Source organism: Phyllostomus hastatus, unplaced genomic scaffold (genome assembly GCF_019186645.2).
Source record: "Phyllostomus hastatus isolate PE091 unplaced genomic scaffold, TTU_PhHast_1.1 phas_scaffold_345, whole genome shotgun sequence".
In the NCBI taxonomy this organism is placed as follows: domain Eukaryota; kingdom Metazoa; phylum Chordata; class Mammalia; order Chiroptera; family Phyllostomidae; genus Phyllostomus; species Phyllostomus hastatus.
The window spans coordinates 27,627,052-27,639,609 of record NW_025334024.1 but is presented as its reverse complement, the minus strand read 5'-3'; positions in this window follow the sequence as shown (position 1 = coordinate 27,639,609).

Below are 12,558 nucleotides of genomic sequence, written 5' to 3'. Positions count from 1 at the left end.
AATGATTTTCCCGAGGCCCCCCGAGACAATGCAAACCACACGGCCAAAACTCAAACTCGGGTCTGAGGCGGATGTGTGTGCTCGGTCCACACACTCCTGCTGCTCCAGCCTGGCCCAGGGCCAGCAGCACCTGCGCGGCCTGGGAGCTTGGTGGTGCTGTGGGCTCTCAGCGTGCACCTCGGGCCGGTGGGGACAGAATCTACGTGATCCCGAGACGACAGGGGTGCACGCTATGAAGTCGGACAGGTGGGTCAGCGGTCTGCCAACTGTGTCATGCAGTCTTCTGGGCCAGTCTGTCTACCTGTCCTGATCAGCATGGCAAATACTAGATTCTTTAACTGACTGAGGTTTCTTTTCTCACCCAATCCTTTCTTCCCGTATTCTCCTATCCATCACTCTTCTGATTCCTTTCGTCAGCAGGTATAGCTGATTAGTGGGTGGACGAGGAGGCTTCCACAGCCGGGCCCAAAAAAATTGAGCTGAATTTTTGAATATGCAAGGTGTGTCTGGAGAAAGTCCAGCCATTGTTAATACAATGAGAACGGTTTGTACGGCATCATTGTAATCCAGCAGCCAAGGACAGTGGGCTGGAATGCACATGCACGAACAACGATGACTTCACTGTACTAGTCAGTGGAGGTGGTAGACGCCATTGAATGAGCATGTGTACTGTGTGGCCGTTGCATTCAGAATGACTGAGTGAGTAGAGCAACGCATCTACATCAAATTTTGTTAAGCTTGAACATTCCTCCACAGAAACCATTCAAATGATTCAGAAGGATGCAGCTATGGGCAACCAGTGACTGGCAGCTTCATCACGACAATGCACCCATTCATGCATCATGTCTCCTGCAGTTTTTTGGTGAAACATCAAATCACCCAGGTGACTCAGCTCCCCTACAGCTCAGATTTGGCATTCTGCAACTTCTGGCTTTTCCCGAAACTAAAATCACCTTTGAAAGGGAAGAGACTTCAGGCTGTCCACAAGATTTAGGAAAATACAACAGGGCAGCTGATGGCAATTGGGAGAACTGTGTGAGGTCCCAAGGCACCTAATTTGAAGAGGACTGAGGCATCATTGTCCAGTGTACAGGGTATGTTGTATCTTCTTCAATAAATGTCTCTGTTTTTCATAGTATGTGGCTGGATACCTTCAGCATGGACCTTGTGTGTTTTAAATGTATAGGGAAAGAAGGAAGGAAAGAAGGTAGGGAGGGGGGAGGGTGGGAGGAGGGTGACAGACAAAAAAACAAACAAAATATTGAAAGCTATCACTTTTCCACTACATGAGCCAGAAAACCAAAGGTCTTTGAATTCCAGAATCAAAACCCAAAGTACTAAATTCAAGCTATAAACAACAGACTGGATAAGAATGTGCCATGAGGACACAACCATTTCCTACCCCTGGGAGACAAGAGTGTGTCAAGCAGAAGAATGAGAAATACGGTGCAAGACTAGACAGTCGTGAAATGAGGAATAGAGCCACAGATAACATGTGGACGCATTTCACAACTCTTGTGTAGAGGGGAGAAGAGGGACAACTGTAGAAGTATATACATAATATAAAATTGTAAACATGCAAAATAATACCTTATGTTGTTTAGGGATACGTATGTTTATAGTGGAAATGATATGAAAATGATAAATACTGAATTGTGAACAGTGGTCACACAGTTAGGGAGGAACAGACAGGGAGCTTGTAAGCACCACTCATATTCCGTTTCTTGAGCTGGGAGGTAGGTGTACGGGTATTTGTTATAATACTTGTATATTTCCACATATCCAAAATATTTAGTAATTTTTTAAAGATTTTATTTACTTATTTTTAGAGAGGGAAGGAAGAGGGGGAGAGAGAGAGAGAAACATCAATGTGCGGTTGCTGGGGGTCATGGCCTGCAACCTCAGCATGTGCCCTGACTGGGAATCGAACCTGAGATGCCTGGTTCACAGCTTGAACTCAATCCACTGAGCTACGCCAGCCAGGGCATAATATTTAGTAATTTTTAAGAAGACAAGAAAAACCATGGGATTGGGGATCGAAATTCCCAAGGCTAATAGGAAACCACAGTGGTTTATAATCAAACTGCTGTGTTCCTAGAAGAAAACTTCTTCCACATCCCGAATGTTCCATTCATTTCTGTTTGTACCAAGTCATAGTGAGCAGATCAAACTGCGACACCCACCCACGAGGGGTCTGGAGGCTGCAGAGGTCGGCGGGATGCTGGGAAGAGCTAATCGGGACTTCTGTCTCCGCAGCGCTGTGGGCGTTGCTGCCTGGTGGGCGGCTCAGGCTGGGGGACGAGGGAGAACGGAGGTCGAAGTGGTCCCGCCTGAACCGCAACCGCACTGATTACAAAACGCTGGTAAGTGCTTACTCCGTGCAGAGCATCGCTCTGCTCCTATTGGACTGGAACCTGGATTAATGCTATCGTGAGTTTACAGTAATTCCATGAGGCAGGAATTACCATGACTGACACACACAGGAAGGCCGTGTGTTTACCCAAAGTCGCAACGCCGGCAGAAGTCTGGGCCGAGGTCCAGACCGGGTCACCTGTCCCCAGACCTCACACGTCCCCACTCTCCTGCACTGCCTTCTGGAAGTCACCGATGTAAAGACCCTGACTCAATGAAAGGAAGATCTTGCTAATAATGGAAACATCTCTCAAACAGTAGGAACTATCTTCTGTGGCTAAGAGGTCTTTATGTGTAGGAGAATTCACATAAGGACTGGAAAAGGGTCTTACTGCTTGTAAGGCCGCTCCAGTTCCTCGCAGCCGGAAGGACGGCCCCTGGACGGGCAGCATCACCGCGGCACCTGTTAGCAACGCAGAGCCCTGGGCCGCATCCCAGACCTGCCCAGACAGAGCCTGCACTGTGACAGCCCCACCGGAGACAGGCATTGCTCTGGGTCCATCAGCTCGCAGGCTCCTGGGCCGCACCCCAAAACCTGCTAAAGCAGAATCTCTGTCCGGGGTGCCCAACCCGCAGCCTGCAGGCCACGTGTGGCCTAGGGTGGCTATGAATGCACCCCACACAAAGTCGTAAGTTTACTTAAAGCCTTTTTGTGTGTGTGCGTCAGTTTTCGTTAGTGTTTGTGTGTTTAACATGTGGCCCAAGACAAGTCTTCATTTTCCGGTGTGGCCCAGAGTCGCCAGAAGGTTGGACACCCCTGTACGGCCCAGATTTTTTAAATCTATTCTTAACAAACGTTCTCAAGCACTTTGGAAAAGCAGTCCGGTTTGGACGTCCGCGGCCAGGTGAACTTCAGGAGCGCCCTCCGTCCCCGAGAAGGGGTGACTCTGGGCCACCCCGTTTCCTCTTCCAGGTGGGACCGCAGGCTGGGTGGGCAGGGGGACACTCTCCCCATGTCCCCCTGCTGACCCTGAGTGACGCCCAGCGGAGGCGCTGACAGGGCCTGAACCCCGAAGCCACGGCCTCGGCTTTCGCAGACGACACCACACACGACAAGGGAGCACGTACGTGCCTAAGGCGCCCACTCCCCGACAAGGCGGGGAACCGGAGCCCTGACATGACGGACTCGCCGTGACGTCATCTGGGCTCAGAGGCTGCCCCTCCCCCTGCCCCCCGAGCTGGCGAGGTGCCGCCCACAAACCGCAGGCACAGACGGACCTGCTGCCTTGCTGTCGTCCGTACGCTCGCCCGCAGGCCGGAGAGCAGGGCGGCCGCCTGGGGCCTGCCTTTCATCCCCAGTGTAGGAGCCTTTACTCCCCGTGACATGTGACCCTCATGCCGGAACCTCCACCCCGCCTCCAAGAAGCAACGAGTTTGGACGCTTCATGCTCACAGTTTCCCTTTTCCTTCCTTCTTTAAAAATGAGACTTTTAAATCCACCCAGAATTGTCAACAGTGCCCCTCCAGGCATAGTTGCTTCGAGTCTTCCTGGGGGGAGGGACCGGGTGCCGAGGCCCGGAACCCAGACTCCCGGGACAGTGCACGCCCCCCTCCTGCGCCCTGCCCAGCCCCCGCCCGGCTTGCACAGTCAGGGACCTCCCCCACGCGTCTGCGCACACCCTGCCACGGCCCCGGGCAGCAAGCAGCGAGCGCAGCGGCATCACCCGGGACTGGGAATCATAAGCGGCAAGTTAACCCTGGGAGCACCGGCCCGCCCGGCCCCCTAGCGAGCCCGGCTGCTCCCAGGCAGGCCCGTGGTCGTCCTGGTGGCCACCACAGCCCCAGCAGCTGGCGCCGCCGGACACTCTGGACGCCAACGAGACGTTTTCTGAATGCCTGAGTGTGTGAGGGCTTGGATGAGTAGGCAGTGAGTGGGTGAATCACACAAGTGGGACGAGGAGGGGAAGCCCCACGGGGAAGAAAACCGCCAGGTATCCTCAGCGGCCAGGTGGGGACACTGGATGCACCGTGGGCCGGATTCTGAAGCCAGGTGCCTGGATTTAAATCTATGCTTTGCCCTTGACCGGCCACGGGATGTGAGGCAAGTTTCTCACATTCTTTTTGCCTCTTGTGAAAAAGTGATAATGACAGAACTTTCTTCAGATGGCTGCTATGACCACTGAATGAGTTTACAGGTGGCCCTTGAACAACAAGCAGAGTAGGGGGCGCCAGCACCCCGTACAGCAGACAATGCATGTGTATAACTTCTGACTCCCCCAAACTCAGCTGTCCCCCAGCACCCACGGGAAGCTGGGTCCAGGACACCTGTGGACACCCAAGTCCGTGGACACTCAAGTCCCTCATATCAAATGGTGCAGGGCAATGCCTACGGTGGGCCCCCTGCCTCTGTGGACTCTCAACCGTGGGTAGAAAATGCTGTTTCTGGTCCACAGTCGGTGGAGTCCACCCACGCAGAGCCTGAGGGTGCAGAGGGCCAACTGCGTATTTACTGGGGAACAAAACTCCCGGGACCAGTGGACTGCACGGTGCGAACCTGTGTTTGTTCAAGGGTCAGCGGTCCCCGTGGGAGGACTCAGTGCCTTGCACGTGGTTAGCGCAGCACGCGTGTTTGCTGTGTTATCTGAGTACCTCTGCCTCTCCTCTGCCCTGATGTGTGCAGCTGAGTGACGCTGGGCCCACGCCAAACCCTCCCAGATCAGTGCTGGATTTGAGAGTCGCAGTTCGAGTATGTGGACCGTCAGACTCGCCCTGGGTCCTCGGGGCGGGGCAGCCAGGGCACGTGGCGAATGTGCATGCTGCTGCTGGTCCGGCCAGTGGGAAAGGGAGGGGATACCATGTGAGATTGTGGATGTGCACGGAAAGGCAGTGATAAGACCAGTGACCAAAAAGTTGCACGATTTTTGTGTTTGTTTCCAGCTTTATTGATGTTCTTTTAAGGCAACTCTGAGCTCCCCAAGATTCCAGACATCTCCCACAGCCCGGAGCCCAGCCCAGCCTCCTGAGGTGGGGGTAGGGAATTCTGACGCCGGAGGTCCTGGCCCCTTCTCCCCCTGCGGCCCCCCTTCACCTCTGCAGAAGAGGTCTCAGACAGTGGGGCCTCCCCTCTCTCCATCCAAACTTCTCCTTCCCAGATCTCACTTTCTGCCCAACGTGTTTTTCTGAGTCCGGACACCAGGACAAACGGGAAGAGAGAGTGTTTGTCGGGACAATGTAACCAGAGAGTTGGTTGTTGTCAAGGGTCAGCTGTCCCAGAGCTACAGTGAACCAGAATCAATTCTCTGACCGGACTCAAGTAAATTAGCAAAAAATATCTCCACAGACACAGGGTCTCCCATCAGGAAATCATCTTAAGCAATGAAAAAAAGATTAACTTTATTGTCAAGGGAAATATCCTCAAATTCCAGCATGACAACTATATTTTCACCAGGGGACACATTTTTTTTTTCCTATTAGATGAAGCTCTTCCAATATAACATTCTACTGGTGCCTTGGACGGGAAATGACTACATTCTCATTAAACTCCTGCTTATTTGGAACACAAGACGTGGACAGAGGGACGGGACGTTCGGGCAGGTGTTCACCGTGAGAAACATCTCCCCTCCCCTCCCCGCGGCACTCCCAGCTCCCGGGGCCAGCAGCGACTCCGGGTAAATCCACCGAGGTTCACTGAAACACTTTAGCGGCGGGAGGGGCTGGATGCCTCTCCGCCACGTGGAAGGAACCGCGTGGAACCGGGTCTCTCTCCCTCGTCTTCCCCCACCTTCCTGCGTGCACGCACACGGAGAGCTAGAACTCCTGCCTGGCATTTCCAACAACAAAAGGCTTTATCTGCAAGTGAAGGTCTAAGTCCCCGTCAAATCAGAGCACCCCGCTGGGACTGTTTTCTTTTGCTTGTTTCCCTTGGTCGGGGCACTACAACAAGACAAGCCTTTGCCCTTATCAGAGCAGCAGGCTCTGACCCAAACAGAAGTACGTGGGAGACGCGATGGATTCTGAAGTGGCCGAAGGGCATTTGTCCAGGCGAAGATGCCCGTGACCCACCCAAGACAACGCTCCCCGTGGAACCGGGGAACGCAGGGCAAACCAAGGAAAGGGGAGAGTGCTCGGTGCAGGTTCCCACCCTTACAGGAGACTACGACTTGCGGGCGGTACCTCTGACGGCCTCCAGGGGCGGGAGGCCTCTCCAGGACAGTCTCGCTCGCCTCGCCGCTGAGGCTGTTGGGACAGCTTCCGGTTCTCCTGCCGGGGATGCTCCCGGCCCGTGCGACAGACTGCCATCGCTCTCAGGTTGGCCTCCCGAGGGAGGCCGAACATCGCTCCGCTGTGCTTCTGGAAGGAGGGAGGGGTTCTCCCAGGGAGCGCACGGGGCGACGCTGTCGGGGCACGTCTTTGCCACCAACACCGGCGGTGAAGGGTGCGTGCGTGTTCCACTTTCAGCGGCACAGAGGAGGCTGCCACCCGGGACGGCACCTCCTACCCACCGTCACTGGCCGTGGTCCCCAGGACCCTCCTGATCCCTGGCTCCTGGACCCCTTCCACACAAAACACATCCGACACATCCAACGGGGGTGGCGTGGGGGGAGACATCGCTGGCAGCAGCTCAGCCCACGCGATACTTTCAAGTCTTTAAAGTTCGTTTCTTTTTCATGATCATTTTCACTAATAACGCACCTTGACCTTGGCTGTTCCCCACTTGACAGTATCCCGGCGGGTGGGGAAAGGCCCTTAGGAGCAGGGAGGGCCCGGCTCGGGCGCGGACCACGGTGTCTGCGGTGAAAATCAATGGTCCACCGTGCAGATGGCAGAAGCAGCGGCAAATAAAATTACTGTAAATTTAATTAAAACATTCCAGCCAAGTCCATACATTTGGTATTGATTACCTGGCCTGCAATTTCAGGGAGTTAATTAACACAGCCCGCGCCTGGACGCCCGAGTGCCAGCCAGAGCAGGCACCGGTTGTCCGGGCAACAGGTGGGCGAAGGCAGCTCGCAGATTAAATGCAGGGAAACACAGAATCTTACTGAATTAGGCTTAAATGCAATGATTTAAAAATATGAAGAGGCGATGCAAAGTTCAAAACACACTTCATGAACGTGAGTCATCGGGTGTTTGTAAGTAGGCCAGAACCGAGTGTTTTCACGGAAGGGCGGGAAGACGGGGTGCGGGGGGCAGGGACGGGGGTCCCTTCGATCAGCCATCCCAGTGAGAGCAAGTTCTCAGCACCGCTGGCTCAGGGCTGCGGCTCCTGCAGGAACTCGTTTGAAAAAAAGGGACGCGGCCACTCTGAATGACCTTCTAGATGCGTAAGAAAGAGGTGAGCGCGGAGGCACCGAGGGGAGGAGAGCACGTCCTCTGGGGGGCGCTGGCGAGCAGGACCGGCGCCATGGAAACGTCTTCCGGGCCCGTGTTCTCACGCTCCTACGTCCCAGTTCCCCGCCTCGGTGCGCACCCGGGCTCACTCCTCGGCTCCCCTGCGCTGGGAGGTCTCTGAATTCGGTGGCCACAGCGAGGACGACCGCGTGATTACAAAGAGGTGACATCACTTATGCAAATGAGGAACTGAGACCCACCTCTCCTCGCCCACGAAAGCTCGCCCTCTTCTTGGAGGCCTGCGAGCTCCTGATGGCATCTACGGTCCCGGCTTCCAGTGTCTGCCCTCTTCACATACACATAACCTCAGGGTGGGTGATATTGTGATGAGGAGGAGGAGGATTAATTAAAATCCCTAATGACCTGGTGTCTGTATTACATGCCCAGAACAAGGCTAAGCACTCTCCTATATGTGGTTCCATTCCATCGTCACAATAAGCCCTAAGACACAGGGGCCTTAACCCCGAGGTTCACGAAGGTCAGGTAACCCACCTCCGATTCTGAAATCGGAAGTCAGACCCATCTGTCTCCAAAGTCTGTGCTCTTGCCGCCGTATGAGCATCCTTCCAGCTTTATCTGAGGAACGCTTCCCTCCCCCTTTTGAAATTAAAGTGGAATCCCACGTGGCACTCCGATTTATACTCTGTGTGACCGCAGACGGGGCGCGCGGACAGCGCCCACCTACGGCTGCCCGCATGCTCGCCCCCGCCTCACAGAGGCCCCTGGGACTCCTCCGCAGCAAACTGGGCAGGCAGGCAGAGGCCCCGGTCACCCTCGGGCACCCCCTGCCCCGCACAGAGAGCAGCCCCGATGGGTCCACCTCTCCCCCCACCCCACCGCGGAACTGCCGAGGACCCACGCCCGTGTTGGAGGACCCGGCCTTCCCCTCTCACTAGGCATCGCCAACAAACAAACACAATCAAAAGGAAATGAGACATTTTAATCCAAAAAGCATTCTTAGCTGGCCTCGGAGAGCATTTTGTAGGGCTCTGGCTTACTGTCCTGATCGCGTTTGACTTAGAGCCCAGAGTCCACGTTAAGTGAGCTGATGCGCAGGGCCCTGGGGGAGGGGCCCCAGCCCGGGGGCGCCTCGTGGACTGTCTGGGTGGCCCAGGACAGATGACTTCCTCAGCGGCACAGAGCTAACCTGCATCACACATGCCCCCGTCCTTGTAACAAGGTTTCCAGGGGCTCCTGTCCTGTTATTTTTTAAACAAACATACATAAAAGGACATTTTATATCTCTATCATGATAAAAGGTGATAATGCATACCCACATGACTGTGGCCGCGATAATGGAAAACAGGTCGTCTGTCCATTCCCACGGAAACGAGTGGCAAGTCCCACCAGCGGCTGGTGCACCGGGCTCTCAGGAATGCCACCCACCTGAGAAGCGTTTCTCTTCAGACCATTGTAAGGCCTCCGCCCAGCTCCGCCCCCTTGGGGTCCAAGCTTCTACCACAAGATGGGGAGAGAGAGAGAGACAGACGAGCAGTGTGCACAGGGAGTGTCCAGGCGGGTGCCGGGGAGCAAGCGGCCCACGGCTGCAGGGGGAGGAGGCGGCGGCTGGGGGCACGAAGAAAGTCTGCCAGGGGGCGGCACGCCCACCCGAGGCTCTGTCAGCCACCCCTGGGCTGCCCGCACCCCCACTTGCCCTTGGGGTTCCTCCATCGCAGAGCGCCGAGGGACAAGCACGTACACCATGAGATCCACCCCTCCGCACGGGCCCCCGGGTGGACCCGGGGTCTGCACAAAGGCCACGCGAGGACCTGCCCTGCCGATGCCCACTGCCAACCCCTGCAGGGAGCTGCTCCTTCGTGCACAAACTCGGTTTCACCCACGTTATCCCATCTCTGGGATCAGTGGGTGCCTCGTGCTCCCTCTGCAGATGAAGCAGCTCAGGTTTGTAGAACAAGATGAGCTGCACTGAACAGGCTGACCTTCACCTCCAGCCCCAGTGCCTCTGAGCTCCCGCTGCCTCCAGAGGGCAGATGCCCCTGCAACTCAAACCCCGACTAAGGACTCAACGAGCACCTTTCATAAGCTGCAGGCCTTCGAGTTTCTCCAGGAGCTCAATCATGAGGTAGGACCTGTTCTAATTCAGGGGGCGCTGGGGACAGGGATGCACACAATGTGCAGTTTCTCCCACCACGGAGGGGGGTTTGGATACCTGTGGCCAGCGGGGCCGCACTGGGAACGCCACCGCCCTACAAGAGCTGAGAGTGAAGAGACGGAAAGGAACCCTGGGAGCCGAGACGCCAGACCTCCAGCCAGGGTCCTGTCTCAGCCTGTGTCATCATGCCGTGTGGCTGAGCCTGCCACGCCAGGGCCTGAAAGACTCTTTCAGCCTCTGGAGCTTCCGGGGATCTGGAGAGTCGTCCTCACCTGGGGGCACTCGTGAGCACAGTAACTGGCACCGTGGAAAAGTCCCTCTAGCCCTGGCTGGCGTAGCTCAGTGGATTGAGCGCAGGCCTGTGAACCAAAGCATCACAGGTTCGGTTCCCAGTCAGGGCACATGCCTGGGTTGCAGGCCATGGTCCCCAGCAACCGCACATTGATGTTTCTCTCTCTCTCTCTCTCCCTCCCTTCCCTCTCTAAAAATAAAATCTTTAAAAAAAAGAAAGTGGAACAAATATTATTCTAAAAAGCCCCCCTCTGTCTCCTTCACCAGCAACTCGAGCCTGCACGCTGAGCGATGTCATTTGGGGGGCCAGCGCGGGAGAAGGGGCTCTGGGACCACACTGTCATCACTCAGCTCTGGATCTGACTCCTACCAACTGAGTGGAGAGAGGCAACTTGCTGACGCTGATGTGTCTGAGCCCGTTTCCCTCAACTGTCACTTGGGGAACAACAGCACGCAGAGGACGGAAGACTGGACGAGCCGGTAAACCGGGAAGGCATTTCCCTGCCCCGGCGCTGCCCGCGCCGCTCTGTGGTGTGGAACGGAAGGAAGGGGAGGACCGGCAGCACGGCCTCCGTGCGGAGCCCCGGCCACAGGCTCCGATGGCCCCTCGGCCCGAGGGTCCAGTTCCGTCTTCCCTAATGAGACAGCCATTAACTAACACGGAGAGTTCGTGGAGCCGCACTCCAGATGGCGGGGGAGAGAGGGGGCGTCCGCAGACCCCCAGCTCTGATGTTCCGGCCCAGGGTCACTGCTCAGCCTCCCCTGGGCCCTCCCCGTGTCGCATCAGCCTATGGCATGGCAGCACGTTTCTTGGGCTGCAATTAGGAGAATGTATACAGGCCTGTCCCTCCATGTGGAAGCTCATTAAAATAAGTGACAAAGTGGAGGCTGGCTGTCTTCGCAAGGACGAGCAGCGAAGAACCAAATACCCAGAAAGCCAGGGGGCTAATGAGAAACAGAAGTCCTTCCGGCACCAGGGATGAAAAGAAGAAAACTATTTGGGGACAGAAACTTGTCAGAAGCTTCTCAAAATTTACAAAGCGGGGCGGGGGGGGAGAATGCAAACTTTTATAATGCTCTTAAATTCAGAAGCTTCCAGAGAAAATGAAACAAAAACAACAGAACTTTATATTATGTTAAACTAAGAAAAAAGTTTAACCCTCTCGTTATGCAAATTTTTACTGAGCATCTACTATATTGTGAGACTGTCAGGGAGGGAGAAATATATTTTTTAATCGAGAATAATCCCACCGGCACTGCTCGCTACTCTGCACTGTCACCTAGTCTGTGTCGCACTGCTCCCTGGCTCCAGAAGCTACCGCCGAGCGCCTGCGGTCTCCTCGAGGACCCCGGAAGGTGCGGTGCTGACTGCCCGCTGCCGCGTATCTGCCTCCCAGTCGCACGTGCTCACGGCCGCAGCCCCGGGGATGGTCTGTGATGGGCGCGGGAGCGAGGCCTGGTGAGAGCCCCGCGCTGACCAGTTCTCACTGCAGACGACGCCGGATTTCTCTTCAGTCTACGGGCAGAGAGAAAGGGGGCTGTCTCAGGGCGGCACCGCCCAGCAGCAGGCGGAGGAGGGGGACCGCAGGGAAGGGAGACCAAGTGACGCACGCGTGTCTCCGCAAGAGCGAGAAGACGGATGGAGGCAAAGTATCTCCAGGCGGTTCAATTCCCAGGATCCGGGGTACCCAAAGCCAACTTCACCTTTGCTCTGTCCTTGTTTGGTACAAAAGCCGAGAAATTATCTATCGGCACTCGGGTTCCTATGCCTCGCAAGCTGGAGTGTGCTAACAAAGAAGGGGAAATAAAATAGGAAATAAAATAGGCCATGATCTCAATTTTCAAGGTGCTTAAAACCTAGTTAAAGAGCCAAGCACAGCTATTTGAACCGCTTACCTGCGCAACTGTACACTCACTCCACCCCGCGGGATCTGCCATTCTCTCTTTCAGACTGCTTCCTTTCAGCCCATAAATGAGCTCCCGAAAGCAGGAAGACCAGGGCACGAACCCGCGGAAACCGATCACTCCAGGGCAAACGCCGTGGGCCAGGGCCTCACTCCCCAGCACAGGCCCCTAGGAGATGAGGACCCCGGTCTGCTCGCCCCCCGAGGCCCGCCCTGTGCCCAGCAGAGAGCCTAGCATGTGGTCGGCACCGAATACACGCGTGTTAAAGGAGCGAAGCCGCCACACAAACCCTGTCACTGTCGGGTGAGTCTGGGAAATGCCACGTGCTCTGCCCTCTTCTTAGGGACGCCCGGCACCCAGGAGCGAAAATCAAGGCTCCGAGAAATTCTGCAGGAAAAAACATTCTTCACTCGGCTCGGTGCCCTGCTCCCCAAACCCCTCACAGCTAAGGGACCTGCTTTCCTGTGTAACAGCCACCAGCACCCCCGCCTCACGGGTCTAATGTG